The 14005-nt window shown below is 37.8% G+C and overlaps 1 pseudogene; it reads left to right on the forward strand.

Annotated features, from left to right (window-relative positions):
- The first annotated feature begins 2087 nt into the window (after nt 1-2087).
- Nucleotides 2088-2908, forward strand: LOC148756428 (transcription factor Spi-C pseudogene; annotated as a pseudogene).
- The last annotated feature ends 11097 nt before the right edge of the window (nt 2909-14005 follow it).

Below are 14005 nucleotides of genomic sequence, written 5' to 3' on the forward strand. Positions count from 1 at the left end.
CTGGGGCACTCCTCAGTGCTTAGCCAGGCCATTTACAAGCCCTCCTTAGCCTTTACGTCCTGCTACACTGAGCCCAGAGTCAGCCAACGGTGAAAACTTAGTTTTCTTGTGTCTTTCCTGAGCAGGCATCCTGCCTTGAGGATGTGTGTGTCTAAATTTCCAGCATCCAGGAGTGCCTTTGAATACCTCAATTTTACAAAGATACTCCCTCTCTAGCTCTTCACCCATGGCTTTCACTGGTCTATTGTGTGCCTCAATCTATAATGTTTTGTCCTTACTGGCTGTGGGTTGTCAGTTTGCCTTACATTGCTTTTGCAGACTGCCTGCCTCTTCACCATGAGTGAGTTCTGAAGTAGTCAAAAGGGGGCAGTGCTTTGTGTCAGTCTTCTAGCTTTCAGACAGGTTAGAACATACAAATAACTCTTTGTGAACAAGGTCTGTTCTGCACCCTCTGAAACACAGCCCAGGGTCCCACATCAGGAATACCGGCCCCCTTCTGGAAGACCACCACCAGCACTGTCCTTACCAGGCAGTGGGTTGGAACAAAGGCAAATGAAAATGTCACAAAACATTCTATCATTTTTAAGTTGCTTTTTTTCTCTCCCAGATTTAGTGTTCACTTTGTTGATACAAAGCTTGGCTTGTTTTCTAGAGTTCTGTCAGGGTTGATTTTGACACTTTTATGTAATTTTTTAAAGTTGCTGTGGTGAAGCAGGCTCTACGATTAGCGTCTTCTCTATTCTGCCCTGATGGCAACCCAGATACATTTTGCAGTGTGCTGTGAGTTACATCCAGGGCCCCAAACCAACAAATTCCACAACCAAAGTAAATTGCTTTGTTACGATAAATCTGGATTATAATGAAGACTTTCTTAAACTCCAGCATCAGTTTATAAAAGTTTATGATTAAAAAGTACCTAAGATAAATTTTGAAATCTGAAAGATTAATGAAGACAACAGTTATACATGACATGTTTATTCTCATTCCATCTTTCAAATTTCTGTACTTTGTGATGTAAATTTTTCAGAGAATGGAGAGACTAAAGTATATTATTGGCTATTGTGACATAACTTGACTAGTTGAGGTGTTGACTTTCTCTAAATGACCTATATTTTAATGTTCAATAGACAATGGGAGAAAAGATTTGAAGGTGGAACACCATAGGAATTCAGTGAATAGACTTGCAGATATTCCAGTTACCAAGAAGGCAATCGTTTAAGCAGTTTATCAGAATGACTGAGGAGAGTCTAAAAACCTTAGATTTCCTGGAACCCAGCGGTCTAGATTCTGATTTAATAGGTTTGTAGTGAAGCTGCAGAATCTTGTGTCTAAAAATTTACTGATATAATTCCAGTGCTCAAGCTGATTTGGACATCACTGGCAGCAAAATGGCCAATTTCCTGAATTTTCAATTCACATAGTATGGAAGGCCTCAATTAGAATCATTACACTTAGAAAACCATCTATATGCTTGGTGTGGAATTCCCATCTCCCTTGAAAAGGGTCATTAGCAAGGAGTAGTTTACTGTATATTTGAGAGGCACAGATTTTTCCAGATTTTATCATCAATTGACCTATTTAGTATAAGCTTTGTCATTTCCAAAATGTCAGACAATTTTAAAATAGTTTAGAAGCTCAATCTACCATTACATGCCATAGAATGAAGTTCAATTTGGAGCATAACCTTTTAAAAAAGACCACTGTTGCTCAAATGCATCTCTGCAATACAAGAAATATGGAACCCTAGGATGTATTTGCATTAGGCTCTGTCTGAGGTGAATGCATGTAGGCAAAGAATAACCATCACATATGAGTGTGTGTGAGACAGACAGGATGGGGACATCTTAGGGGTGGTCGAGGAGATACTGTCCAGAAAAGAGTTTAAATTCTCGGGATAACAGAGAAGTAGCAGTGAGAAATGTCCATGACAGCACTCACATGAGGATGAGTTTTATATTCAAGCCCAGAGGAGGCATGTATTAGACCTTCATGGCCGCATGTGTGACTTAAGAATTTTCCTGTTTCCACCTGGTACTTGTGGATGCTAGATCGGACTCTGATGAACAGAATTGTCAATTTATTAATGAAACATTGCTTGTGTTGAACAAGACAAGCTGGGTCAAGCATTTGAAGATGCTTTTGAGGTACTGAGGCAACATTCAGCTGGAGATCTTCAGTACTCCCCAGATTACAAAAACTACCCGACTTTCATCAACCACTGTTCTCATGTCAGAGGAAATCCCAACTGCTATGGTGTGTTGCCTGCAGAGGAACCTGTGTGTAACTGGAGAACAGTAATTAACAATGCTGCAGACCTGTATTTTGAAGGGAATATTCACCAATCTCTGCAGAACATCCCTGAAAACCAACTGGTACCACCTGCTGTTCTCCAGCAAAAGGGAGGAAAAGGCAGGAAGAAGCGCCGACTGTTCGAATACCTTCAGGAATCCCTGTGTAATCCCGAGATGGCAGCTTGTATTCAGTGGGTAGATAAAACCAAAGGCATCTTTCAGTTTGTATCAAAAAACAAAGAAAAACTTGCCCAACTTTGGGGAAAAAGAAAAGGCAACCGGAAGACTATGACTTACCAGAAAATGGCCAGAGCACTGAGAAATTATGGAAGAACGGGGGAATCACCAAAACCCGGAGAAAACTAACTTACCAATTCAGTGAGGCCATTCTCCAAAGACTCTCTCCATCTTATTTATTGGAAAAAGAGATCTTCTACTCACAGTATGTTCAGCCTGATCAAGGATATCTAAGTTTAAGTAACTGGAATGCAAATTGCAATTATACATATGCCAAATACCATGAGCTAAGTCAACCTGACTGTAAATATACCCTTACATTTCATGGTTTCCTGGCATCAGAAATCCCGACACATTTTGGGATTTTTCTCTTCAAGTAAATGTTGAACAGAAAAACAATTAACTTCATTGTTGCCATCTTTTATTAAATAGCATATAATCTATGCTAACGTCGTAAGAAGTTCTGCCAATGAACAATGTTAAAATGATCAAGTCCCATTTGAAAGTACAGACTGAATGTCCTTGTTCTTACTACTGTCTATGCAATACTTCTTCTAGGTTAACAATGCCAGTAGAGATGATTTAATTTATATATTCACTTAAACATTATTTTCCCGTCATACCACACACAAAAAAAATCACTAACATATATCTGATGGTTATGCAAACAGAAACTGATTGCATACAATAGTGTTCATTTCATGCTAAAATACATTTAATGGCTTTAAAAATCTTGGCTATCCTGAACCTATATTCTCTCTGCATTTCAGACCTCGTGGTCTGTCACCTTGTGGTGCTAAAGAAACAATTATCTAAGGAAAGCGCCACTTACTTTAATGATAAAACTCCAAACAAAACTTACACCTCCCACCAATTATTTCCTTGCATTTCTCTCTTCCCTAGAGTAGATTCAAAAGCCAGCCTGTTCTTGCTCTTCTGCCACTCAGCCACAGGGAGGTGCTCTTGCCCTGTTATCTTTCTGGCCCAACCTTGGAACATGATTTCCCGCCCTTGAACTAGGTCCAGCTGAGACCAAACTGGAATAGATGAAGAAAGAAAAAGAAAAAAAGAAAAAAAAAAAAGAAAAGGTTTTTGATAAATGATAAACTAGGAAATAATAAATCCAGAGAGAAACTAGGAGTTAGGCAGTCTGGCTTGAAAGCTATGGTTTACTCTCCATGTTCCATAAGGAGCTCAGGGAAGACATTTGTTTTTCTTCCTGCTTGGCAGGTTCGTGCATGTGCCATCTGGATTACCATGAAGCAGGAGAGCTTAGCTTCCTAGACTACGTGGGCCATTCTCATCCAGGCCCACAGCTCCCTGGCGCCTGCCCTATCTAATTTTTAGCATTCCCACTCTCCTTTGTTCCACTGCCCTCCTGGTGCCCTTCCTTCCCCAGAGACTCTTAAGAAAGAACATGTGTGGGATATAAACAAAAAGCAACAGGAACAAGCAAAACAAATTCACTGATACAGAAAACAGAATGGCAGTTACAGAGGGGAATGGGGAGAGGACAAAAGGGTAAACGGGGTCAAATATGTGGTAACAGAAGGAAAATAGGCTTCAGGAGGTGAGCACACAATTGAGGAACAGATGAATTATGATGTACACTTAAAATTTACAGAATGTTATTAATCAATGTTATCCCAATAAATTTAATAAATATTTTTTAAAAAACAAAACAAACAAACAAAAACGAATTTTCCTGTTCCCTATCCTTTTCTTTTTTTTTTTTTTACTAAGTTTATTGGGGTGACAATTGTTAGTAAAATTACGTAGATTTCAGGTGTACAATTCTGTATTACATCATCTATAAATCCCACTGTGTGTTCATCACCCAGAGTCAGTTCTCCTTCCATCACCATATATTCGATCCCCCTTACCCTCATCTCCCACCCCCCTTACCCTCTGGCAACCACCAAACCATTGTCTGTGTCTATGAGTTTCTGTTTCTCATTTGTTTGTCTTGTTCTTTTGTTGCTTTCGGTTTATATACCACATATCAGTGAAATCACATGGTTCTCCTATCCTTTTCTCATTGGGCATATTCCCACCCAGGAAACAGCTTGACCGGATGGAAAGGAGAAGAATCTATGGTTGGAAAGTCCTGGCAAAAAAAAAAAAAAGTTTATCCTACTAATTACACAACAGAGTGTTTTCATTCCGCCCACCCCCATACTTTTTTGTTTTGTTTTCTAAGAGATGTTGTTTCCTCTCCAGAATAAGGAATTTATGAGGCAATTTATTAGTGGTACCCACAGTGGCCACATCCCTATACCTATTGGGGCTACGTTTCTCCTCCTTAAAACTAGGCCAGAAACCAGTATTCACAAGGAATGGGGTTGGCTCCCAGCTTGCCTTGGGCTGAGCTTGTGCTCTGACAACCAGAATATCTCTGGGCCCTGCCCCAATGCTGGTCTCATCTTAATTTAGGGCTCTGGATCTCAGGCTTATAAAACCTGTAACTTAGGGCCAGTTGTGTGGCTTGGATCTGGCCCCTGCTCCCATACTAATCTTTCTTCTAGCTCTGCTCCCATCTTTCCTTTGAGGACCCCAGTGTCTCTGACCCCTGTTCTGACTGACGACTGCTAAGAAACCCTCTGGGGTTGCCAAAGAGCTCCTTGCCCGGACTCCATTTCTGTTACAGACTTGCTTCTGGTTCTAGCCTTGCTTCTGGTTTTAGGCTCCCTTCAAGCTAGGACCAGACTGGGCTTGGGATCTGCCTCTTACACCACCTTAGAGGGACCAAGGCTCATGTCCTGGAAAGAGAGGCAATGAACAAAGTGTCAACTGATTGTCATTGGTGCTAATTCAACGCCAAGAGGATTTACAATTTGTGGTGTGGGGAAAGAGGGAAGTTTATTCAATGTAAACAGCTCAATTGTGATACAGCAGAGCTATGGTGAAGCTCAATAGTGTTACAGCTCAATTAAGCGACAGCACGGCTGTGCGTCTACATGGCTTTGAGATGGTCCTGGGGCAAGGCCCCTCTCTGGCTTGATAGTTCTGCTCTGCTATAGTCTGGTCTGGCCCACTCCACCTGCTCTCCTCCACTCAGCTCTGGTCTGCCCTGCTTTGGTGAGATGGCTTTGGTGAGATGTCTTCGCTATTTCAGCTCCAACCAGGTCAACTCAGCCTTCAATAACAAGGGAGAGTGTGCTCTCTGATGGGGTTGGAGGGTGTGACTTATACAGAGAGAAGTCCCCACCCCTGGTCCCTGATTGGTCTTCATGCCCATGAGAATGTCAAATCTCAATTTGATTGGTCCAAAAATCACAGTCTTAATTGGTCAGAATGGAGCCACTCTGTTTGGTCGGTATAAATGCTAATGGGGTTATAGCTGTGCAGTTCCAGCTCTTATTGAAAGAAGGAACAGCTCAATCCTTTTGGTTGAAATGCAATTCCAGGATCTCCTTCGTATAGGTTAGCTCAGATGGTAGGAACGCAGTGCAGGCAGAATGTTCAGTTCAGTGTGGGAGGCACACAGCTTAGAGCAGGCTTCTCCCTGAAGGGCAGTTTGCCTGAGAGGCCCCTGTTTAGCAATGGCTGCTAGGCTCTGTTGTCATAATTGAGCTCAGGTAGCCATCAGGAGCCCTTCTTGGTGGGTATCTTCTCAAGATCACCAAAAGTAGCTGCTGGATGTATTGCCCATCTCCACCCTACCCAACAGTTTCCAGGAGAATTTCCAAGGAAGTCAGTTTGAGCTCTGACTACTTGCATGCAGATGCCGGAGCTTTGTTGGGCAGCACATTATTTGCCCTGTAGCCTGACCACCCCCATCTGCGTCTGTGTCCTGTCCTCTCAGGAGTCCAGTTAATACAAGGAACATTTTCAAGGCAAATAATATGTGTGCCTGTCTTACACGATCCACATTATTGGAAGACTTTAGCTTGTTCCAGGCAAACACATACAAATCACACAGATATACATGTGCTGTGATTGACATCTTTTTCCTTCGTGGGACTCATCCGGTGGCATGTTTCTCAGGGAAGGCTTTAATGAACCTGCTTTCACGTCATTTATTTTTTCTAACTACAATTATTTTTCCTAACTACTCATGTAATATATACATGTATGTTAGAAATAATTGTATACAATGAAAATTGAAAATAAAAAATGCAAAACAGATCCCTAAACCATTTTCTATCCCATTCCTCTATTTGAAGAACAAGGTAAAAAGTGGGTGTTTGTCCTCACAACTCTTTCTATGCATTTATAGGAATATCAAAATATATGTAAATATATATTTTCATAAATATTATTGAACCATTTGTATATGCAAATTACATTTTGCCCTAAGATGTACAAAGAGCTCACCATAACATGCAAGTGCATATAAATTTATCTGCTTCTTTTAAACTGCTCTATAATTTTTCCAGTGTATGTGTGAAACATAGATTAATGAGACATAACCTTATTGATAGACCTGCGAGTGGTTTAGAGTCTTTTACTGATACAAGCAGTGTCGAATGAATGATTGTCTCTTATTTAGAGAATAAGAACTGTGTGTATGAGATAATTTTTAGAAGTAGGTTTACTAGGGCAAAGGGTATCCCCCTTTTAAATTTCTACAACTATTGATTAATTAAGATCTGTAGAGGTTGTATCAATTGACACCTTCATAAGTGGTGTATGAGGTTTTGTTTTGCTATAGCCTATCTCAGAATGTCAGTCAGTCAAGTGTTTGATTTGTACCATTGGCATATTATTTTGGTTTTATTTTTAATTTATGCTTAGAATCATCATATTTCCTCTTTGGGTGAACTATCTTCTATTATCTTTTGCCAGTTTTCCTTTTGGATTGTGGGGATTTCCTTCTGGATGTACAGGAACCATTGATACATTGAAATGATTATGTTTTGCCGTCTTTTGCGTCATGAGCCTCCACCCTGCCTCACCCACATTGCTGCTTGCCAACACTGTGTTTTCAGTTGAATTAACTAATTCTTTTCTTCTATGAGCTCTGGATTTTGTGTCATACATGACAGATTTTCCTTTTTTCCTGTTATTATAATTACCTACTTGTTTGCATTTAAGTATTGATCCATCTGGGGAATTCATCTTGCTGAAATACGTGAGGGTAAGAATCAATGACATTGAGTGCTTGCTGTCAACCAAAAATTGTGTTACCTTTCCATAATATAAAACTGAAATTGAAACATGACAGCCACATCAAGGACGGATTTTCTAGTCCTTTTAACTTGAATGTGTGACGAGTAAACAATTGTAAAATATGTGAAGAAGTGGTATGTGTCACCTACAGGCCAAGACTTTTAAGAAGTTCTCGGTCTGGTTCACCATCTAGACAGAGGCAACAGGGGAGCCTATTTGAAATATGGCAACGTAAGTTACCAGGAGCTTGGGTCTCTGAATCACCAGGGGCAAGATAACTGCTCAGTGACCAGTCACATCTTCAGTGACTGTTACATGAAGGAGAAATACACTTCCATTGTGATAAACCACTAAAATCTTGGGGCTTATTTATTAAAGTGGTTGGCATGGCTTCACCAATAAAAAGTCCAATGAAGAGATAGGTGTCTCTAACCACTCGTGTCTGAGCACACTTCATTTTATTTAGTGAGTGTTCTGCCCACTGCCAATGAAAGGGAATTGTTAGTAACCTAGCGTCTGTAAAGGACCTGGAATGGAGGTGGTTTATCAGCGGGTGATCTTCAGAGTTAACCACATATTCAAGTGAGAATTCTGTTCAGTGCACCTGTGTCATTCACATCCACAGACCAGAACTTGGCAGAATCTGAAAGTAAAAAGCAGATTTATATCAAACCAGCCAAAGCTTCTTATTATTCACCTATTAATCATAATAATGCACTTCAAAGAAGACATCTAGGACAAATTTAAATTAGAGTTGTATACCAGGACAACAGTAGAAAACCAGTTCTGGCTGAAGGTAACAGAGTTACCGATTGCATAGGAAATTTATTAATGACCTGTACCATCCAAAATAGGCATCATTTGTCAATACGAATGGAGAACCAAAGATGTTATCTGCAGAATACATGAAGAAGGAGTTTGATGAGCAAATAAAATACCTAAAGGAAGTGCACAACAAACATTTGGTGCTTAAGCTGAGGTTGATTTAGAAGCATGACTGTATGAACTTTTCCTCTTGGCTGTCGGGCATGAGCCAGATTTTACAAGTAGTTCTTTGAAGAACTACTTTGAAAACCAATCTAGTGCCTTACAGTAGTATTGAAGTAGCTTGTGAGTGAGTCTTCTATTCATTTTTGCTGCAATCTCTTCAAAACCATTTGTGAATCTTCAATCAAAGCGTTCGATGAAGGGAACACCTTGGAAACTGAAAGTTTTGAAGCCTTTAGCAAATTGGAATTATTAAAAACAGAGTGGATAAATAGGAAGCCATGGAATTTGTTACTACCAAAGCGAGGAAAGATGTGAATTAAACACAGAGAGCTCGGTGTATCTGGTTTAAGTTTGAAATGTTATAACTGTGTTTTGTAATTTCCTCCCTTTTGAGAAGAATTTTTTGATGAGCTTCCTGGGGATGAATTTGCATTTGTATTGAATGGAATGAAATAGAAAACACCTGTTATTTTGCAATATCTCCATTTGGTTTGGCAAAACATTCAAGATAATCAGAAATAGAAACAACTTGTTTGCTGAGTTTTATGGCATAAAATATTTGTCTAAGAATGACAATGTCAATGAAATAATGACAATGATGACAAAAATATTTGGACTGAAATATTTAAACATTTTCACACATGAAATCATAAATAATAAGCTCCACATAGTAGAATTTCCCTGAGCTTACCAGGAATCTCACATAGGTAGAAACAGCATTTTTTTTCAATAAAATATGGGCTACAGAGAAGTGTCAATTAAAGGTGTCAATAAATTCAAATTCATTAATGATAAAATACAAACTTGAAGAATATTGCCATTTTATAAACCAACTAAAAATAACAAGTTGGAGCACCGGAAAGTGAGGAGAGACACAACGTGGCAAGAACATATTTGAAGAAATAAAGGTTAAAATATTTTCAAATATGATGGAAAATCACAAACAGGTTCAACAGCTCAAAGGGAACCTTAGAGGGCTGAACAGAAAACACATCATACACAACCACCTCATAGTCAAATTCCTGAAAACCAATCATAAAGAAAAGAAATCTCAAAAAGGAGAGAGAGAAATAAAAAGGGCAGATTTTATAGAGAAGAACTATGTAACAGGGAAGGCTGAATTCTAATCCAAGCATTACATCAAGAAGACGATGGAATGACATTTTCAAAGTGCTGAAAGAAAATAACCATGTCAACATAGAATTCTATGCCCAGTTAAAGTAGTCTTTAAAAAGAAAGAGGAAATAAAGCCATTGTTTGATCCCTAGTCAAAGAAGAAATCACAAGGCAAATAGGAACTTATTTTGAAATGAATGGTAATGAACATACATTGTATGAAAATTTCTGGGTATCATTAAAACTGCATTTAAAACAAAATGTATAACATTAAAGGCTTTCAGAGAAAAGAATAAATATTTAAATCCATGGCTTGAACTACCACATTAAAAAGCTTGAAAATGGAAAGAAAATTAAAGTCCAAGTAGAAAACAAGAAGCAATAAAGAGAAGAAATCAATGAATTAGTAAATGGAGAACGCATAAAGAAAATTCAGAAAGCAAAAATTTGGTTCTTGGAAGAATATGATGTCATCAGTAATCCCTTGAGCAAGACATAAAAGGATGTGATACACATGATCAATATCAAGAATTGCACAGGAGACATCACTGGGAGCTTTAAAATGATGCTAAGGAAATAATTAATGGCCACTTATGAATATGGGTAAATTCCTTGTAAGATAAGACATACCTAGACTGATGCAGTAAGAAACACGACATCTGAATGGTCTTACATTTGTTAAAGAAAATGAATTTGAAATACAAAGCCTTCCCAGAAAAACTGAAGGCCCCAATGACTTCACTGGTGAATTCTGAAAATATTGAAGGGGAAAATGAAGAAATGATATTAGTTATACGTCATAAATTTCAGAAAATAGAAGAGGAGGATTATTGACCAGCTCATTTCCTGAAGGCAACAGAACCCTGATATGAAAACTTGAGAAAGATGTTACAAGTAAATGGAAGTGCAGACCCATATCTCCCATGATCACTGGAACAAATATTGACAAAATAGTCACAGAACAGAGCAATATTGAAAATAATCATAAGACATGATCAAATGTGAGTCAGCCTAGGAATGCAACGTTGGTGTCATGTTAAGAAGTCATTCAACATAAAGAGACTTATATTAAAGTAAGAAATGGCATGATAATCTTAAAAGATGGATGAACATTGTATGACACAATTCAGTATCTATTCACGATAGAGCATCTCGGCTTACTCAGAGTAGAGAGGATCTTTCACAACCTGATAGAAACCGCTATGAAATGCCTCCAGATAATTATTATACTTGATGTTTCCCACAGAGTTGGGAACAAGGCAGGGATCCTGCACTTAGTATGTTTTCCCACGTTTTTCTGGATGTTTTCAACCAATATAATATGACAAGTAAGAAATAAAGATTATATCAGGAGAATAAAGATTATATAAAATGATTATATCATTTTATGTCAGAAGAAATAAAATGGCTTTTACGTGCCCTTCCCACAGTTGTATAGATATACTACTAAAATCTGCAAGAAGTAATAAATGAACGTAATCAAGTTACCCTATATAAGTTAAGTTTACCAAAATCAATTGCATTTTTATGAATTAGAATAACATGGGAAAGAAATTTAAAATTAGTATTATTCAAAATGCCATAAAAATAAACAATACTTGGAAGTAAATATGCCTAAATCTATAAGATATTCTTGAGACCAATTAAGGACATAAATCAATACACACATAGACTCTGTTCACAGATGGAAGAATCCATATTGCTAAAATACCTATTTTCCAAATTGATCTGTAGATTCACCATAAACTAGTCATGATCCCAAAAGTCCTTCTCTCTCTCTCTCTGTCACTCTCTCTTTTTGGATAAATTGACAGGTGATTCTAAAATGAATATTTAAATCTAAAGAAACTAGAATAGCAAAAACAATTTGAAAAACAAGAAAAATGTTGGACAACTTACACCACCTAATTTCAAGAATTACTGTACAGCTTTAATAATCAAGGCAGTGTGGTATTGGCTTTAGTACAGATAATAAGATCAATGATCAGAAAAAAGCCACACATAAATTGTTAACTGATTCTTTGACAGAGGTGCCAAGTTAATCCAAATTAATTAGGGAAAGGATAGTCTTTTTACTAATGATGCTGGAAAAACCAGACAACTATTATGGAAAGAAAATGAATCTCTTGGCATACTTCCTGACAAACACAAGTTTATGGATCAAATGGAAAAACAAAACTACCGTGTTTCACCCAAAATTAGACCTAGCCGGACAACCAGCTCTATTGCATGTATTGGAGCAAAAATTGATACAAGACTGGGTATTATAGTATATTACATTATGTTATATAAGACCCTGTCTTACATTACAGTAACATAAGACTGGGTCTTATATTAATTTTTGCTCCTAATGACGCATTACAACTGATTGTCCAGCTAGGTCTTATTTTCAGGGAAACACGGTATCTATTTAGAGAACAGCACAGGGATGAATTTTTTTGTAATCTTGGAAAAGGCAAAATTTTCTTAGAGAAGACACAGAGAGCTCTAACCAAAAATGGAGAACGAAGGGGAAGAGGAGGAGAAGATGGAGAAGGAGGAGAAAGAGGAGAAAAACGGGATTTCAAAACTTTACAAACTTAAGTTCATCAAAATACACCTCTAAAAGAATGCATAGCAAAGCCCCAGATTGAAAGAAAATGTAAGTTGAGCTTTTGCATAATAATGCACATTGGAAGTACAAGGAAAATAATACTCCATTCAAGCATAACGTATAAAATCTGAAAAATACTCTTCATCTAGAGTGAAATATTTTGTCATGTAGAATCGTAACTTGCTAAGTTTCAAAGATGGAAAAATGTCTGCACTTGGAAACAGCTATGTACACTACTTAGGAGGTACATGATGTATAGAAGCACTACCGAAAACTTGCACTCAGTGCTTGTGACAAAGGGCCAAAATATTCTCCCGAGCATCAGAAACAGTCTTTGTCTGCTGGAATCTATTTCTGAAAACTCAGAAAAATGCAACAGCTAAAATTGGACTCTTTCCTTCTGAAATGGTAGATTAGAAAAATAGTAGATACTTTTTCCACTAGCTGTCAAACTTACGTAGTGATTAAGGAGAAGTGATTACTAGTTCATAGCATTTTAGGTTCAAATGTATATGCAACTTAAAAGCACAAAAACTTAATAGTAGCCTTAACGTGTTATAATGTAAGGCTTTCATCCTAAGAAAGTTGTCAAAGCTATTACTGGTTTATCCTCAATTTTCAGCTATAATCTTCCATGACTTATTTCTAATGATTTACATATTTTCTTTAATTTGTTTCACTTGACGTAAGGATGTTTCTTAGAATGTCTAATTATGTCTAAGTTTAATAATTGTATTATGTCTGTACGATCTATGCTTCTGGGTATTGGTAAATTCATTTTTATATTTCCCACTCAGTTTTATAAGGACAAAAAGATGATTAAATACTCAAATATTGGCAAAATCATTGTACACATTAACCTAATGCAAACTCGCCTTTGGAAAGACAATAGAAGGATTTAAGTGACAAATTTAAGGTGGGTTTTTAAAAAAGTGTTTGAAAATCAAAGATCGGCTATAATACTGGTCCAGTTGTCATAAATTGACAAATGACTATAGTACCCACTAAAGGATTGGAAAGGTGGATCTTTTCTGGCCATTCAAGACTGAAGAAATTGGTGAAATCCTGAAGCAAAAGGAGCAAATATCCTTTCTCTCTTAACATATATACTGAAAAGAGAGATTTCTAGTTTCACAGGCCTTATTCAAAAAGCGGATAAGTACGAAGTATACTCCAATTTTTTAAGTAGCTTATTTGATCTAAGGTGATAGATACTGAGGTTGAAAATAAAACATTTCAAAATGCAAAAGAGCTATCTCTGGGAATCAAGCTTTTAAATACTTTTCTATTTAATACATCGAAATTAATAGATTTCAGATTTAGGGTAAATTTTTTTTTTTTGTCTTTTTCTTGCTTCCCCCAAGTTCTCTGCCTGTTACATGTCTGCTTTCTTAATTCAGGAAATGAATTTTCCTATTACGTTTTGCTCATACGACCCAGCAAAAGACTGGGCCAACGCCCACCAAGGACTGAATGGAACTCAGCGCTGCCCACGAGCAATCTCTGAAACTTGCGACGCCTGGGCCTTGCACGTGAGCTCTGGGTGCCCCTGACCTTGGCCACCGGGCTTCTGTGCGCATGCACAATGACGTCAGCCTCTGACCCGTGCACCGTTGCTTGGTTACAGCCATTCTGGGCTGAGAGATTCCAAACTGCCTACCTCGCT

Source organism: Rhinolophus sinicus, chromosome 12, assembly GCF_057876585.1.
Source record: "Rhinolophus sinicus isolate RSI-liver-muscle chromosome 12, RSI-T2T, whole genome shotgun sequence".
NCBI classification, from domain to species: domain Eukaryota; kingdom Metazoa; phylum Chordata; class Mammalia; order Chiroptera; family Rhinolophidae; genus Rhinolophus; species Rhinolophus sinicus.